Source organism: Chinchilla lanigera, unplaced genomic scaffold (assembly GCF_000276665.1).
Source record: "Chinchilla lanigera isolate Chin_1 unplaced genomic scaffold, ChiLan1.0 scaffold00003, whole genome shotgun sequence".
NCBI classification, from domain to species: domain Eukaryota; kingdom Metazoa; phylum Chordata; class Mammalia; order Rodentia; family Chinchillidae; genus Chinchilla; species Chinchilla lanigera.
The window spans coordinates 13,543,750-13,556,824 of record NW_004955404.1 but is presented as its reverse complement, the minus strand read 5'-3'; the positions used below and the strand labels follow the sequence as shown (position 1 = coordinate 13,556,824).

The following is a 13,075-nucleotide window of genomic DNA, read 5'->3' as shown; positions in this document are numbered from 1 at the left end:
TGTCTTTTTGAGACAGGGTCTCACTATGCAGTTCAGGCTGGCCTTGAGCTCACTTTGTAGCCCAGGCTGGTCTCGAACTCACAACGATCCTCCTGCCTCAGCCTCCTGAGTGCTGGGATTACAGGTGTGCGCCACCACTCGTGCCTTGCCTTGTATTTTAATACTAGCAGAATTAAACTAGCATTTAATTTTGGGCAAGTAAAAGTATATAATTGTTTTCTTTTATTGATTATAACTTTAGTGTTATATATATCATAGCATCACCAAACCCAAACACAAAAAGATATTTTCCTATGCTTTTTTTGCACTAGGCTTTACATTTAGGATTGTGATCCATTTCAAATGAAATTTTGTATAGGAACAAAATGAGGATAGAAGTTTATTTTACTTAGTATATTTGCTCATATTTTTGAAGACATAATCAGTTGTTTCCACACTTTTTCTGAAAAGACAATTGTCCACTAAATTGCCTGAGTATAATGTATAATTGTGATGGTGATGTTACAAATGCAGAGAATATATACTGTGTTCTGCTTTATTAACATTCCCCATCTACTTCATTACAGATTTGTAATAAATCTTAAATTCAGTTCATGCTAATCTTTCAGCTTTACTTTTTTTAATCCAAATCTGGCTTGGCTTTTCTTGGTCCATTTCATTTCCCCATGAATTTTAGAACAGCTTTACAATTTCTACAAAAGTTTCTGCTCAGATTTTGGTTGGAATTGAATTAAATCAAAAATTACTTTGGAGAGTGTTGGAATGGTAACAAGATTGATTCTTCATATCCATAAATATGGTATAACTTCCCTTTAATTTCTCCCATAAATATTTATTGTATAGTTCTTATACAGTAAAATCAGTAAAATCTTATACTAGCAGAATCATTTAATTTTGGGTAAGTAAAGTATATAATTGTTTTCTTTACTGTATAGTTCTTATACTTCTATGGTCAGATTTATGCTTATGTATTTCACATTTTTGATACTGGAAACAGTTTTGTTTTTAAATTTCATATCCATAGTGTTTATTGCTGACACATAGATAGTAATTACTTTTTCAGGCTTGCCTTTTATTGTGTAACTTTGCTCACTTCTAACATTCTTGTAGATTTTCTTGTAGCTTTTCTTGTGCACTCCAACTCTAGTATTCTTGTAGCCTTTCTGCATGGAAAATGTCATCTGTGAATAAAAACAACTTTTTCTTCCCTTTGTGTAGAGCCCCATAGCCCTCTAATATAATCTGCCTTATATCTTCCTTTAACAATTCTTGAAGTGAGGTTCTGGTGAGGGGTTACTTCCCCTTTTTCTTCCTGATACATAGGGTTGAATCTAAGGTCTTCACACTGAGCTACATCTCCATTCCTTTTCCTATTTTTTTTTTTTTTAATTTTGAAAGAGGGTCTCACTACTTCACTAAATTGTCCGAGTTGGACTTGAACTTGCAGTCCCTTTACCTTGGCTTCCCTGAGTGTTGTGATTACAGGTGTGTACCAGCACATCCAGCACCTTATTTCAGGTCTAGTATGGCTGGAAAGACATTTCATCTTTAGTTTTTGAAGGTATTTTTGCTAGTCTTAGCTAGTTTTTTGTTTCTTTCAGTATTTTAAGTTTGACCCTCTCTCAGTTTCTCATGTGTATTGTTTGCAGTGAAGAATCTGCAGTTAACCCTTTCTTTCCCTCTTAACTTGTTACATGTCAGCCAGGAGGTCATATACTCATGTTACTCAGGGCTATTTTAAGTTCACAGCCACACAGTAGATAGTCCTGGATTTAAGTGGTTTCTTTGCTACTCTGGGTGATGTTAATCAAGTTTTCCATCTTATTTCAGATCCCCTTTTATGCAATTCTATAGTGCCTATATTTTTCTATGTATTTTTATCATAACTCTATTTGAGTTTCTAATTCATTTATTTGGCTGGTCTTTCAATTAACTTATAAGCAAAAACTTTATTCCATCACTCATTTACCACTTTTTATTTAGTACCTAATATTAGCTAACATTAAAAATATAAGCAATTAGTGGAATCATATACAGTAATATCTTGGTTCAAATTTTGCTTCCATTCTCAAACTCTGTATTGGGTGACAAACATGAACTTGGCCATCTACCCTAGAATTGTAGAGTGAATTAAGTTTGTGAACTGAGGTACCAACTGAGGTACTTGGCTCCAAACTCTGACTCTCTCACTTAGCAAATTGGAGATCTTGAGGAGGGCTTGTTTTCATCATCTGTAAACTGGACATAGCAATAGCCCATGTTTTAGGAGCTTGTTGGGATTGGTTAAGGATAAAGACATGTTCGTCATCGTACCGCCCATACAGGAAATGCTCATTTTGCAATCACTCTTATGATTATCACTATCGCTGTTGCTATCATTAGCACTCCACACTCCACTACGCCAACTAAACTCACCATGATTTCTCATGTGACTTATTTTGAGTCCTTTTTTTCCTTACAACCTGTTCTCCACACAAAAGCTAAGGTGTTCATTGTAAAAAAAAAATCATAAAATTATAAGCATGTTTTTTTCAGCTTACACACCCCAAGGAACACTTCTCCACAAAGGATCACGATTACCAACTTAGTTTAAAAGGCCCTTGGCCCTGTGATCCTTGTCCTCTTCACCACAAACCTCGTGTTTAGGCCACTGTTTCTCACTTCAGCCCTGTCCAGTCAGGCCCCATGACTCTTCATCCCTCATAAATTACTTTCTTTCCCCAAAGAGTTTACTTACTTTCACCTTTCATCCTCTTTCCATGCATATTTTCCCTGGAACGCCATCTTTCTCTGCATTATTCATCTGACTAATTCCTACCTATCTTTCAAATTTCACTGGAACTCTTAACCCCCCACGAATCCTCTGGCCGCTCATGTTCATATTAGACATCCCTTGATGTATTTCATACAAACCCACTAAATTCCCTCCATAAAGCAAGTTAGGCTGACTGGAATTCTCTACTTTCGTGTCTGTCTTCTCCAGTGGTTATAAAATTCTTGAAGTCAAGCACAGCATCCACCTACAATACTACCTGGCCAAAGGTTCTCATGCAATATTTGCTGGGTAACTCACTAAAATGAAGTAGGAAGAACAATTACATAAATATTGAAAATACAAGACAGATAAGTGAGCTGCACTTTTAGTGTCATCTAAGTTCAGAAGGGAGAGATATTTCTTCTAGTTGGCACTCAATAAGTATTTACAGAATGAATAAAAAACTAATATTGCATTCATTTACATAATTAGTGTCAGGTGCATGTCTAGAATTCAAATGTTCTAGATTAAGGCACTTTTTATAGCATGATTCTATCTCAAAATATAAGTAAATCGGAGAGATACTTTAGAATTCAAATTAAACATAATTCAAGGAATGCCTTAACTATTTCTATTGAAAATGTCCTATCTTTTTCACATTTAACCTTATTTTCTCCCAAACATCTTCTAATCATCCAGTACTGGAGTAATTTTCTAGATGTTGCACTAAGTAAAGTATCAATATAACAAGGATTTCTTTTTCAGAATTATAAGGTCAACAACCTCATGTTTCTCTTTAAAAAATATGTCCATCCTATGGCAGGCTATACTGTTGAAAAGCATTATCAGCAAACCCAGTGAATGCACCACCTTCCCACAGTCATGAATTTAATCGGGTCTCTCTTTCCTATGACAAAAATGGGTATGTTCAAGGGAGAGCCACCATTTTTTTCTGGGTCTTGTTAGAAGAACCACTTTCTGTGATTTGACTTTTAAACAAAGCAAAAAACAGAATGATAGTAGTGGTAGAAGTTACTTTGCTCCTCTATTTGGAAAGAGGATGAAAGAGCCATATGTCCATTTAATACCCAGTTGTGACTTTTCTTCTTCAGGCCAATAACAACGCATTGCCAAGCGCTGTGACCCACCTTCTGTGGTTGACTAGAAAGGCGGAAGTCTCCTTTCGTTGTCTCAGCCAAAACCAAACTTAGGTAATACATGAGCCAAAGAAAGAGAAGGGAGAGCGAGAACAAAGTAGTTTCTGATTTCTGGTGGGGCGGAAGTGGGGTGAGAGTGTTCTCTCCTACGCTTTAAATATACTTCCGGAGGTAGCATGAGCACAGAGCTGTCATCAGTTCTAGAAATTGGTGCTATGCTTACATTATCTCAGCCTTGATGTGGAAGTGAAGAGACTGTGCTTTCAAAGGCTCAGACAGAAGGCACGGACTATCCTGTACCCTACACTGAAGGAAACAGGAAGACGGAACAGAAATTCATGGCATATGATTAGTTAGTGCAGTACGTTCTTTCCATCTCAACTTCTGTTCTACTCCTTGCTTGAGGCTTGTAAAAATGGCTTCTGCTTTCTATGCTCAAAACACCATGGAATATTTTCAGTTCATTTGGTTAAATTGGTTTTCTGACCTCTGCTGTCTTTTCTGTATATGTAGCCCCTTGATTTCTCTCGATTTCTTTTTTGCTTTACTTACTCCTCTCACCTCTGCTCCATGCTCGATCCAATTATTGTTTGTTTATTTTGTTGAATCTTTATTTTTAATGTAGAGTACAATGGCTTTTAGCTTGGAATTTCACGCAATTACATCTTTAGTGTATGTATAACCTTTATTTCTTGCTATTAGTAACTTTATTTTTGCTATTGTTAGCTTTAACTTATAATAGTCTCTGTTTTTACTGGTGAGCTTGACAATTCCCTACTTAGCATCATCTGGAAATTTCATTAGTGTAGATCTCCTTCCAGATCATTAATAAAGCTGTACCTCACACTAAGCCTGACATTTATTTCCGTGGTTTCCCGCTGGTCATCTTCTGGTAGCTCATCAATTTGCCATTTATTTTAGCTTTTTTGTTAGGATTTGTCAACCACTTTCCAGTTTCCAAGGTATTTATCATATCCAGCCATTTAAAATTAATTTTGTGACTTGTGTTTCAGAATCTAGTAGAGTGTCCTGTATATAATAAGCAAAGATAAATATTACTAGGACTAAATTAATCAGTAAGTCAACCATTACTTCACCCAGTTATGTTTTGTTCCATTTATCCCTACAAAAAATAAAATAAAATAAAAAAATCTTTGACACACTTAAAAAAATGTGTAGCTACTTTCTCTAGCCCTTTTAAATACAGATGTTCCTTAACTTATGATAGGGCTACATCCCATAAATTAAAAGCATATTAAGCCCAAAGAGTATTTAATATCCCTAATCTACCAAACATCCTGGCTCACCAACACGCTACCCTGTGGAGTATATGCTGTTGCGCTCCTTGGTCATGTGACTAGCTGAGATCTATCACTTGCTGCCAATGCCCACTGTCATGAGGCAGAACAGGAAAGATCAAAATTTAAAATTCAGGGTACAGATTCTCCTAAGTGCATATTGGTTTCCACGGTTGTGAAGTTGAAAACTTGAAAGGCAAACCCTCATAATTTGGTACTTAATGCCTTTTACATTCCTTTTCATAGTTCAGATTCTATCTTAATCCAAGTGCTGATGTAGAAAATAATACCAAATGATATGTCTAAATGTTACTGTATGTAGTCTGCCACAACTTGTATATTGATCAGGTTTAACATCATAAGCATGTCTTTATTACCTTACCTAGTTCCTAAGGGGATTTCTTCACCTATGTGTGGAGTGATACTATTAAGCCATATGAGGTCCTATCAAAGTCATAGGTGATATAAAGAGTTGGGAAAACTGCCCTCTGGATTTATTCTTACCATGTGTCCTCAATCAAAAGTGAAGGTTCTGTCTATCCTCTATCCTTTTTCTCCAACCAGGATCTTAGGAGAGGCTTGATTGTCTTCCTCTTTCTTCTCCACATCTATTCAATGCCGAGTTCACTGCCACTTCCTCAAGACTCTAGCTCATATCCACCCACTGCCACCATGATACCACCCTTCCACTGCCGTTTGCTTGATGTCTGTCTGCTTCGCTTCAGCCCTTCTACAGCTCATCGCTTACAAAGCAGCCAGGTTTAACCTGTGAACAAGGCAAATCAGGTCTTATCACAGCATTGCCTATATCTTGTATAGATTTCTAAGTTTACTTGAAATAAAATCCAAACTCCCTATTTACTTGTGATCTGGCCACTTTCTTCAAACCTCAAGCTCCATGAGGGCAGGGACCATTTCCGCATATCCTTGGCTGTATGTGGCACATCATGTGACACACAGGAAGCAGTCACAAATAGTTACCTGATGAAGGGAACACCCTGCACAATTGCTGTAAAGAAAAAAGGTGAGATTGCTTGCTCCTGGCTTGATTGCAGACCTCCCCAGGTTGTGTTGTAAAATGGATTGTTCAAAGACACCTGGCAGTGATAAATGGTGGAACTACAAATGTGGCTACAGGAGTCCCTCCTTCTTTATCCAGATGCTGACATCTAAGAATCATTGAGTATTTAAGAATGCAGTCTTGATAGATGAAAGGAACTATTTGTTAAAGAGGAGGGAACTGAAATTAAAATGGAGAATCCTTTGATGAACATTACATTCAAAGCATTAGAATTTCATATAGATGTAATTGCTCCCTCAGAAATAGATTAAATATACACAGCATTTTAAATGGCATTTTACACTGTTAAAGCACAGTTGATTATACATTATGGGTATTTTAAACCAGGCATGCTTCCTCACCATCAATCAGTGCTATCATGGCCATCTTTTTAATAAGATTATTTGCTAATGCAAAACTAAAATGAGCAATGCCTGGAGCAGCATTAACACAGAGTGATCAAGTGACAGCACATCCACCATGTGATTCTCTCGCCAGGACATGGTGTCTGCGGAAATTTGTTTTCCTTCATTCACACTCACACACCACTGCAGCTTCTGCTAATGGGTGGTTTTTTCAGATGAAGAGTCACGAGTGACTTTTACGCTTTAAGGTGCTAATCATTAGCAGTTAAGAAGATTCTTACAGAACAAATTCTGGCGTTCCCTCCCAAAGCTGAAGGTTGAGATGCTGCAGGCCTATTCTGCATGCTGGATTTTGACATTTATACTCATTCAAATTGGGAACACAGTCTATTAGGTTGAAAGGGAAAGTAAAGTCATCAGACTTTCAGTTGCGCAAAGCAGGAGAGTGCTCAGCTGGGTGCATCAGTCATAGGTTCTAACGTGCTATTTATCTGCATGGGGTTTTTTAAAGAACTTATGATGACATATGATGGAAATCATAAACAGAAAAAAAATGCACAAAATACCTAAGGGCAAAATTATTTTTATTTTAAAAACCTAATGTATTTTGTATGTTGGGTGTGGAGGTGGGTACAGGAAGGGAATTATGCATGTTCAGAAATGTAGGAGTCACACTGGCAAGTTATCAAGCTGGAGATATAACAGTAACTGATGGTGTTACCTAGACCTCTGCTCATTAGAAGCATTCAGGATAACAGAGGCATCAACAGTGTTATGGTTTATGTCTGTGTGTCCCCCCAAAGCCTCCTGCGGATATGGGGCAGGCTGTTAGAATTTGATTATTATGGGTTTGAGAGCTATACCCGCCCTGGGGTGGATAGTTTGCATATGTAAGGGAGAGGAGGAAGCTGCTTGGGGAGATTCCTCCACCATTCCGCCCTGGTGTGTGGGTCCTGGTAGTCGCTTAGCTGTGCTGCCGCCCTTGGATGCAGCCCTCTGCTACATGCCACTCTGCCTTATAATCATGCCTAGTACGGATTGAAACCTCCACAAACTGTAAGCGAAATAAACCTTTCCTTCCTTAATTTTGGTCGTCAGATATTTTGTCCCAGCAAGGAGAGAAAGGTAACCGAGACAGACAGATAGTAATGAGGAAATTAAATGTGAAAACTTGTCCCAACATGGAAAAGATCAGAAAACAAACTGTCATGTTCTGAGAAAGAGAAGGTAGAGAGCGTCAAAATCTTCATTCCTGCCATTTAAGAGTGGGTCCTCTCAAACTTTAAACTTCCTCTGCACTAAACCAAGGGAAGGTGTGCTCTTGGAAAGGGTATCCTACACAATTAAAAATAACTAAAATTGTACGTGTACATACCATATACATATAGTTTTAATTGCTTAAACTCGTCAAGAGAAAGGCTGTTGAACCTACCTTTATCCTTTACAAAAGGAAGACTTATAAAACCAAGTGATTTATAAAGAGAAGTCAGAAAATAGCCAAGGCAAGTACAAAGGCAAACACAAAGCATAGACAACAATGTTGACATTAAGTGAATTTGAATCCAGGGCAAATTGAAACAAAGAGCAGTACTTTATAAAGAAATATGCTGCAATTTGTAATAAAGTTCTGACAGGAGAATATCTAATAACTAAATAACTCAGCCTCAAGCTTCATTACAAAAATTGTAAGATATACAAGGCAAAACTGGAGATTTTACTTAAAATAGTCATTAATAGATAAAATGAGCAAAACATAGCTATAGGTCTAGAAATCCTAAATATCCTAATAAGTGAAGTTGGTTCATTCATATATATATATACATATATATATGTATTCATATATATATGTATTCATATATATATATATATATATATATATATATATATACACATACATATATATGTATCAGATCCACTTCCCCTCCATAAATGGAGGCTAATTCTGTTTTTCAAGTCCTCAAGAGTTATTGACAGGCTTTAATATACTGTACTGGCCGGAAGTAAAACTTCATAACATTCACCAAAGTTATTTTGTGCAAAGTTAATTCAAAGGAGAAGTTTCAAAATGTACCTGTTTTAAAACAACAAAAATATAGCCAAGGGAAAATTTCAAAACTTTCTCTAACATAACCCCTAAACAATGAGAAAATCAAAACCTACACTATACAGAAAAAAATTATGAAAGGATCATAAATCAGAACCTATAACATATGTCTAAATTCATGCTTGAAGGACATCACAGCACTGAATAATTCACTGATAAACAACAAAAATAACAAACATTTAGTAAAGAAAAGCAAAGAAATGATTAAGAAGAAAAAAACCAGACTTTCATAAGTTACAAGTAGAGAAATTAGAGAACTAATGAAAAAGCAAACCCAAAATCTGTTTGACAGTGGAGAGAAGGAAGTTATAGTATTAGCTAACTTCATCAGAGAAAGGAGAAAGCAAAATAAAAGTTAGAAAAAAATTGACAGTAAATACAATTTCAGTGGAAACAAATAATCATAAGACTTTTCCTCAGCTCTATGCAAACATAATTAAAATATAGATGAAGAGGATGCATTTGTAAGTTAACAGAATATAGAAAATCTCTACAGACTGTACAAAATAGATTATTTCAAAGCACAATTCTGCTAAAATTCTAGATAATTCCAACTGTTTCAGGGTATGCAAAAAAGAAAGTTGTCCACATTATTTTAATAAAGCTACTGTCCTGGGAGGGACATTTATTTTGTTATTTTTCCAGGTACTAGGGGACTTCATTTTTGGCTTGTCACCCTCTCCCAACTTCAAACTCAGCAGTTGCATTACTGTGACTTGTTTTCCTAACATCACTTTCTTTCGCATCCTTCTTTCTCTCTCTTGCTCTCTCCTTCACTTCCGAGGGGCATTATGAATATACTGGGCACATTCACATAACCCAGGAAAATCTCCCTATTTTGAAATCCTTAAATAAATGAGAGTCATTTTGCTGTGGAAGGTAATATAGTCACAGGTCTGTGGAATAGAAGGTGGGCCTCTTCGGGAGGTCATTATTCTGTTTCTGACTCCATGTTACTAAAGATAATACATTTGATCACACTGTGCACAATGAGGGTCGTCTGCCATTCTCAGACATTGCTGGAGGCTGGTAAAAGCTTGATGCACAGCTATTTGGATTATTCATAAGATTAAAATTGGATATCCAGGAATTTCTCACACAGATTCACCTACACATGGCAAAAATGAGTGCATATTCAAAGGTACCGACTGCAGCATTTTTGTAACATCAGTGAAGCGCAAATAAGTAAATCATTACGGAAAGAGAACTGGTTAAAACAGCTATGATAAGCTGAGCCCTTTCGTGAACAATGCTGTGCTCTTTGCATTGGAATGGAAAATATCACCAAGATGCACCTCCTTTTTAATTGTTTGTGAGAGGTACTTTTAAAAAGATGTCAGCATTTCAACATTTCCGAAATCAGGATATGTCTTCCAAATAATGGCCTGTCGTGCTTTAAATGACAGAAATGTTTTGCTTTCTTTGAACTAAAATAATAGTGTGTCTTATGGTCAGTGAGAACTTTGATAAACACTATAGTTAAGTGGGAAAAGTTAAGTTTAACTATAACTAGGTATTATATGTGTAACAAAATAAATACATGCAAATGTTATACCTTTCCTGTTTACTAGGTCATTACCGTGATCACACAAGCAAGATTTTTGATTCTCGCTTTGAAAAGTATTATCCCTTTCCCTGGATTTTTTTTTTTACAGTAAAACTCTTCAACACAGTTAACCTGTACTTATTTATCTAGTTTGTTTTCTACTTCTTAATCTTAAATTTGTTCTACTTCATTTTTATCCTAAACTCTGCCATCTCTAGCCATTGACCCTGATCTTGATAAATTGTGTAGCAGTATTAGTCACACTGTCACACCTCCTCTAGAAAGGTCCCCCCAGGAGACCACACTGTTTTCCTCCTCTCTGATGCTGCTCCTTCCCAGTCTCTGCTTTTTCCTCTTTATCTCTTTCACTAGCAAATGTTGGAGGATTCCGAGGGCTCCACTCTACCCCTTCTCTTGTCTCTCCTCATTTTCTATGGGATTCTCCTCCAATCTGACAGTTTCCAGGACCACCTATTTGCTTTCAGATCTGTTCCATGATTTCATATTAGTAGACCGAGCTTCATGTTTAGTATTTCCAGCTGGGTCTCTATGAGCATGTCCAGCTCAGGATATCCAACACACACACCCTCAATCTTTTCTTCTCTCATTCTTTTCATCTCAAGTAGTGATGATCCTTTAAGTTGTTCTGACTGAACAACTTAGACTATTAGACTCCATAGACTCCTGACTTCCTGTCATTGCCTTCATCTGAGCCATTGCCCATTCTTTTTGACTCTGCCTTCTAATTATATTCAGAATCTGTTTCTCACCATCTGCTGTCATCCCAGTCCAAGTTACCATTCATCGTCTTTGTGTGGCTTGCCTTGCTCTTCTTATTGATCTCCCATTTCTGCCCGCCATCTGCTATTCCCAACAGAAGTCCAGCATATCTTGCCAAAATGGAAGTCACGCCATGTCACTCCTTGCTCTAAGCTCTCCCATGCATCCCTAAAATCCCCTCCTGATTGGGTCCACTGCAGACTTCGACCTCATTTCCTGGTTTTTGCTCTCAAACTCACTCTTTCCTGGATGTTCTTCAAAAGCCATGGAATTCACTTTCATCTTTCAAGTCTACTCAGATGTTTGGAAGTTTATTTATTTGAACATCCTAAAGTTTCCCACCTATTTCTCCATCTTCTTCAAGCTTTGTACCCCTATCACCTATTTGATTTTTCTCCTTAGTAATAATAACCTTCTAGTAGACTATAGAATTAGCACATTTGTCTGATTTGTAGTCTGTCACCTCACACTAGACTTTACACTCCTTGAAGGCAGGGGATATTACCTATTCTGTGCATTGATTTTCACCATTTGCCATACCTGATATCTGTTGAGGATGTGATACATAATTTTGGGAAAGGTTAGCAGTTCCTTACCTGTTTATGGTGCAGTTCTGCAAGGAAACACATGGGAATGATAAGTGTTCCTCTTTGAAGGAACTGGATTTCTGGGAGAAAAATGAAGAAGAAAAACTTACTATTTATTCTATATGATTTTCATCTTTGAATTTTATATTATTTTATATTGAAAAGTCAACTTTATTTAGTTCTTAGAAGTTAGGTAAGGGATCTAATGTGAAGTGCAACCTGGGATGAAGTAACAGTTTTGAACTAAAAATGTGAAGCATTTTTCACCCACTCAGCATCACTAATCTGTCTCTTTCCTCTGCATATGCCTTTTCCAATTATGTGTTAGTGTAATGTAAGCTAGTAAGGAGGAGAGTGGGTGATATTCAGTACATTCTATCACTAGTTCATTCTTTCCCATTCCATTGTTCAACTGTTTAAGAGAATTTGTGGAAAAATAGTGTCCAAGAAGGGAGAGTTCCTAAGGCAAAGGCACTCAACAAATTAATGCTGGGGCAAAGAAAGAGATTTCACGTTCTGCTCTAAGCGAGATGTGGAGGCTCACCTTGCAGTGTGGACCAGTGCAGAGTCTCTGGCAACAAGGTGGAATCAGTACTTGATGAAACAAGTCCTTGAGCCCAGCTAGCATGCAGTTGTGGGAGGTTAGATGTAACAGTTATGATGTTGCTAAGCAAAGGTGCTTTTTAGCATTAAGCATTTTCTCTTCCACTGAAATAAATCCACGAGGGGAAACAATCCATTCTGTATTCTTTTGTAAAGTAACTTTCTATCTGGAAAACAATTTACTGCCACCAGAAATGCCTTTTTTTAGAAAAGTGTATAATTGGCTGCCATTTGACATTATGTGGCATTATGAAAGTATTGAAGTTCTCTTAGTATGCATCCTTTTTTCCCTTGCCACTGAACACTTTCACCACCCTTAAGATTCCTTTGCTGTCTTATCTAATTTAAATTATTTTGAGAGTGCCTCAACTAGAGATGGTTTTGACAAAGTTAGGTTCTTGATGTAACCTTATAGGATTAAGTGAATCAAATTAACATAAAGATGTATTATTCTTTTGATTATGCTTATTCTTTTGATTAATTTTTATTTTGTTAACCACACCATCAAGATTTTTTCAACTAACCCTTGAACTACTTGTTTAGAGCTTGTGAATTTCTACATCTTCCCATTCTAGTGCAACTGCTTAACCTCACAGTTGCAAATATTAATGATGTTCCATTGTGTACTTGATTCTAATGTGATCACACTTCATTGTCTTTGGAAAGATAGTCTTTGTTAAAAATAAAAATCTTCATGTTTTCCTGCAGACTTACTAGTTTTGCCTGTGACTCTGTTGGCCAAGAAGGATTGAGAACTGTTTAGTGAGAAGATGAAAAATAAGGAGATAATTCATTTGTTTCTTTGAAATGTACAATGTAG

At 36.7% G+C, this 13,075-nt stretch overlaps 1 protein-coding gene across 1 annotated transcript in view; it reads left to right on the top strand.

Annotated features, from left to right (window-relative positions):
- The window catches only part of Hs6st3 (heparan sulfate 6-O-sulfotransferase 3), a gene marked incomplete in the record, with an annotated part of 667,184 nt that overhangs the window by 572,265 nt on the left and 81,844 nt on the right, over positions 1–13,075 (top strand).